The sequence below is a fragment of the Euleptes europaea genome, chromosome 1, assembly GCF_029931775.1.
Source record: "Euleptes europaea isolate rEulEur1 chromosome 1, rEulEur1.hap1, whole genome shotgun sequence".
Taxonomy (NCBI): domain Eukaryota; kingdom Metazoa; phylum Chordata; class Lepidosauria; order Squamata; family Sphaerodactylidae; genus Euleptes; species Euleptes europaea.
This window is the reverse complement of record NC_079312.1, coordinates 144,179,257-144,185,286: the sequence shown is the minus strand read 5'-3', so window position 1 is coordinate 144,185,286 and position 6,030 is coordinate 144,179,257.

Genomic DNA, 6,030 nt, shown 5'->3' with positions numbered 1-6,030 from the left:
ATCAATGAGCTTCTAAGGTAAAAGGAAAGGGAAGGAGTTATAAGGGGAAAGACATATCTCCATAACTAAAAGTGCTAGAAATTTTAAAAAAAATCAAAGCTGGGAATTCAAAGGACTTAGGAGGTACACAGAAACATCACAGTGTTGTGGGGAAGTGGGGAAAAAACACACATCCAAGCAACCAGTGTGGAAATCACCAGTCCTAACCTAAGTACTTTATTCAGAATTTATTCTTAATAATCACACTAAGCTACTAACAATAGTGTTTACCTAGTCATTCGGGAAATGTTTGAAAGATAATGGCATTTTTTATTACTACAGTAGTCTGATTCTGGCCCACAGAATGTTACAACAGTTATGTAGACACATTTATTCTAAAAAATATGAAAACATTTGTATTAAACAATAAATGATTTCACAGATTTGAATATGTTGGATCTATTTATATGCAAGTTTAGGATTTGTAATCCAGAGTTCAGAGACAAATACTGCCACCTAGTGAATAGATAAACCTCTCAAACTAGCTGCATTCTTATGCCCGTATATGTACTGAACCCAGTGAGACTTAATTCAAAGTAAAAAATGCTTGTCTTCTCTAGAAGCTATAACAAAACTATGACTTGAGGCATCTAAAAAAAGAAATCTGTGCTATTTGATTACATTTATTAGATTTTATTAGGCTTTATTGTATTAGAGGCGGAAAGGTGGGATATTAATAAATAAAATATCGCACCACACAGGAACTAAAGCTACAACTTGGATGCAGGTGTGTTGACAGTATACTGTGCAATCAATTTTCAGATCATGTTCCTTTTTCACATGGCTACAAGTTGTTCTTGGCCAGCAAAAAAACAAAACAAAAAACTATACAAATACCTGTTCAGTAACCAGTTCAGGTCCCATTCTTATGTCATGGCACAAGCAAAGGCTTACATGACAGTAGCTACCACAGCATTCTGTAGAGCAGAAGGACATTTAAATTCTACTCAGCTTTTGTGTGTGTAAATGAAAGCAAGGGGGAGTTTCCTTAATAAACTCCTAACTAGGGCTAAACCGTGCCAGAATTAGGAGCTGTAGGCTTCCTCCACTGGCCACAGGGTGCAAAGATTATTGCGCCATAACAAAGCACTTTCTCTGTGCTGCCCCTATGCTGAACTAGCAGCATTGATGGCTAGCATTTTTCCAGTGGATCAGTTCCCCAAAGCAAAGTTATCGCTGACATGTTATCACTTGGCCTGTGCTCAGCACAGTGCGACACAACAGTCGGCCTCAAGATCCAATGTGGTGTAGTGATTAAGAATGTCAGACAAATATCTGGGACACCCAGGTTCAAATCTCCACTTGTGCCATGGAAGCTCACTGGGTGACCTTAGGCTAGTCACACTCTCTCAGTGGTCAAGAAAGTCCAAAATATTTGGGAGTTGGGCTCCTTTAAAAGCCCCAACACCTTGCAGACACTGCATGACAACTTTCAGGCGCAGTGTGAGAGCAAGAAGCTATGCTCTGTTGTTGGTTCTCCAGAGGAACTAGTTGCCACTGTGTGAGACAGGATGCTGGACTAGATGGACCACTGGTCTGATTTAGCAGGGCTTTTCTTATGTTGATTTATTCCATTTGCAGGGTGGTACCTGCAGGAGGTCCTGCTCAGACGAAACGGTCATGGCGGAGCATAGGAGGATAGTCCTGCAGATATGAGGGCAAGGCCATGAAGCCCATGTGATAGCCAGTATCATGAATTGAAACTAATAACTGATGAGCAGCCAACGGAGTGATAGCAGAATGGGTGTTATATCCATTCTCCACCTGCCGTCTGCTGTGGCATTTTGTACCAACTGGGGTCTTCAAGCTGACTTCAAGGGCAGACCCATGTAGCATGCACAATTTTTTAATGTTGATGTTACTGTGGCATGAATCCAGGTGGCCAGATCAGCCAGGTCAAGATAGGGGGCCATCTTCTAGGCTAAACTAAGTGGGAAGAAAGCATTTTTTGCAGCTGTATTAACTTGCTTCTTCAGCAGTAATGCCGGATCCATTATAATCCCCAGGCTCTTAACTGAATGAGCAAGCGTCAGATAAATCCTACTGAAGGTAAAAGCAGTGTCCCTTCAAGACCACAGCCTTCCCAATCAATATTACCTCCATCTTGTCAGGATTCCATTTCAGTTTGTTCGCTCTTTAGCCATTTAACCACTGTAATCAGACAGTTACTCACTAGGAGATTTGGACAGAGAGCTGGTTGTCATCAGCATACTGATGACATCCAATTCTAAAACTATAAGTTATTTCTCCCAAGAGCTTTACATAGAGATTGAATAGCATTGGGGATAGGACTATGCCCTGTAGAAGGCCACAGGACAAATCTTACTGATCATATTGAAAGCAGGTTTGGGAACCATCTCCCTTTTTGCTCACCATTCCCCATCACTAGCAGCTTCTTGCCTTTAAAAAATCATTAGTAGGTATCTACTACCAAGAAGAATACACATAAAGACAAAAATATAGTAACAGTGGTGGTGGATCTAGACATACGTTTCTACAAATGGTTTCCAAATATCTAAATACAAGTCCATGCACAACTGCCATCTATATGCTATATGTTCAAATATTGATGAGTTTTAAGGTCCTCAATCCATTGATTTACCAGTGTTGTAATAGAAGTCTTTTAGCTGTAGTAAGGACATGGAGGGTCCATTTTCATTGACCATCGGTTAGCCTCCATGAGACAAGCAAATAGGAGTACATAGACATCTTCCAAAATCAATGAACATTCTAATATAAAACTGATATGAGTAATAACTAAACTCAAGAGAGTTAATATTAATTTGGGAATATTCCCTCACTTCAGTTAACACCCATCAACACAATTCTAAGTTATATTTTCCCACTTTAAATGTCACTATACTCCAGGTAGTATGGAAGAATGAGCTTTCTCCAGTGACCTACCTCAGATTGCCCATATGCACTAGTTGGTAACCATGTGCTTCTAAGTAACTCTTTTTCTGCATTGTTTTCCTGTCTGACATTTTCCTCACCATCCCTCTGTTCTGGGGAAAGTCTGTGTCAATTGACAATGCTTTCTTTACACCCTGTCTGTTTCACTGGCATGGTCCACGCCCACGGTCATGGAAAAAGAGATGGATTGAGAAAAGGAGGCATCTTGTAATTGTGACTACAGAGATATTTCTATATTTTCAGAAATCCCTGAAAATAACCTTCCTAAATGTGGACAACTGCAAAAAAAGAAAAAGAAACGAAAAGAAAAATGGATGGATATCTAAAAATGAATTTCAGGTATCATGCATCTGTACAAAGGCAACACACACACACAGGAAACACAAGGAGGTAGAAGTCTAATTATATATCAGCCTTCCTGCATGGCCATCAATTAATTAAAACACACAACACACTGTATTTCTTTTTTCATTCCTGCACACTAACAGTGTGATAAAGGATCAAAAACTTTTTAAGTGTCATGTGTCACATCTGTCTAGCATTCAGTGGAATATACGCAACATCTAATGCCCTGGTGTGGTTTTACCTCTAATCTATTGAGGCAGGAACCATATGAACAAGTGAAGCTGTCTTATACTGACTGTGGAAACCAAAAAGGTTGAGCTAAACACTATCTAATATAACAACCAATAAATGTATTTTATTATATATTTTGCACAGGGCCTAAAATACAGGCTTCCTTAAAAGCACAAACATAATTACAAATATTACCAACACATAACAGTTGATGTTAGTACATAAAATGACCAAAATCTGACCAGACGTGTTTAGGCCTTTTACAGGCCTTCCTCAGTGGTCATACATACACAATTTTACAATACACATCCTGACACAAACGTTGTACAAGGTAAAAAATATAAAAGCCTTTTGGAGGGAGAAAAATCCAATTAGTATTATTTTAATAAATAACCAATTTCTTAAAATTGAAATTACATGTTTACCTTTTATTCTGTGTAGCTTTATGTTAAAATAGTTAATGTGCCTTAAAACATGACTCATGGCTCATACCTGGGTCAAAATATATTTTTAATAAATCTTAAGTTATAATGCCCATAAAAGAATTCTTTCTACAACAACCATTCCTTAGAAATATCCCAAATTTCCAATTAAAACTTACCTTGTATATAGTGTCCAGAATTTCAGGATGTGTATAACATCAACAATCATGAATAAATAATAGCACAATCCCTACTACAGTCAGCTAATAAATCTTAATTGAGGATGCACTCTCCCCATGTATTGCCTTATACAGAGATAGTGTGGAGGAAAGGAGAGAATTTTTTTTTGTACAGATTAGTACAGTCAAATGCAGCACATCCAATTTGCTGACTCATTCAGGCCTTTTGGTATCAGTTTGTAGATGATAGATCCAGAATCCCACCATTTCTCCAAGGAGCAGAGAGGCACGCCTGGTTCTCTCTTCCTCCATTTTATCTTCACAATAATCTTGAGGAAGAGAATGACTGACATGCCAAAGGACACTCACAATGCAATCCTAAACAGGGCTATTCAGAATCCTATACAAGTCTACTTACTCCCAAGAAAGTGGTTTTAGGTTTGGGGATTTGGGTGTCCCAAATCACAGTTCAGCACACCATAGTTTATTATAATGTGCAGCTAGTAGGGTTGCCAGCTCCGGGTTGGGAAATACCTGGAGATTTTTGGGGCAGAGCCTGAGGAGGGCGTTGTTTGGGGAGGGACTTCAATGCCATAGAGTCCAATTGCTTCCAAGCACATCCTCCCCTCGTTAAAGGGCCCCAGGGAGCTCACAGACTCAGCAATATTGTAGGCACTTTTGGAGGGGGGAAAAGAACAGGTTACATTAGCCACAGCTGGGTTTTGTGCAATAGCTCTTAAAGTACGCCCTTCAAAGGTTTCCGCAAAAATTAGTTCAATTTTAAATTAGGGAGAAAAGTAAAACTCAAATCGATGGATTTGTACTGTATTTTGTACTTGTTTTTTAAATTAATTTATAATTGTGAAATGTAAATAGTTTTACTAAGTTTCTTTAGAATGGCAACGCCGCAATAAAAACTTGTCTGTCTGTCTGAGTCCAATTGCCAAAGCGGCCATTTTTTCCTGGTGAACTGATCTCTTATCAGCTGGAGATCAGTTGTAATAACAGATCTCCAGCTAGTACCTGGAGGTTGGCAACCCTAGCATTTTAGTATGCGGAATTGAAGGAGCTAGACTGCTTCTTAAAAAGAAACACACGGTGAAAAGAAATAGAAAATGAATACTATGTTCTTCTGTCTTCACAACCTTATACAAATTTAAGGCAAAGTCCGCCTGTGCTTTTCTGTATTCTTTCTGATATTCCCACCCCCTTTCCTATTTTCTTTCGCTTAATAAAAATTCGCGGGGAAGGTGGTTGTGTGCTGGCTGATTGTGCAGTCGCGGGGAAAGCGTCGAATACACTCGTTCATTTATCGTTTATTCTGTCGGCACCTCTCCAAGGTCTCAGGCGGAGAAAAGGATTTTCCAAAGCTGCCCCCTGAGCTCGGACGGCGACACAGCACAACGGGGGCCGGGGGACGAGCAAACCTGTTTCGCCAAAGCCGCCCGCTCAGGCGCGCCCCCAACTCGCTTTGTCTGTGGGGCTTCCTCGTCATGAACCATGCCGTGAGAACGTCAATACACGGAGTTATTTTTAAGCGCCTGGGCATGGCATGTGCAAAGAATAAAAACGCGGCTTTTGCGCGAAGCCTTTTTCTTCTCTGCGGACTTAAATCTTCCCTTCCCCGCGTATCTTCTGCAACCGGCACCCTGTGTCGGTGGAACATCAAGATCCTTCAACGTGGAACGAACTCCCAGAAACGCCTCTGCTGCGCGGGGACTCCCAGCCCCAACAGTCGTTCCACTTTTGCGCCTCCCCCCACCCCCGACGAGGAAGCGTTTCTTTAGGTGGCTATCTCAGTGCCTGATACCAGTTCGGGCGGGTGGGGGCGGCCTGTCGTGGAAGCTGCCTAAACGGTTGTGTATGCCGGTTTCCGGTTCCGGTGAATCTGACTGGTTCAC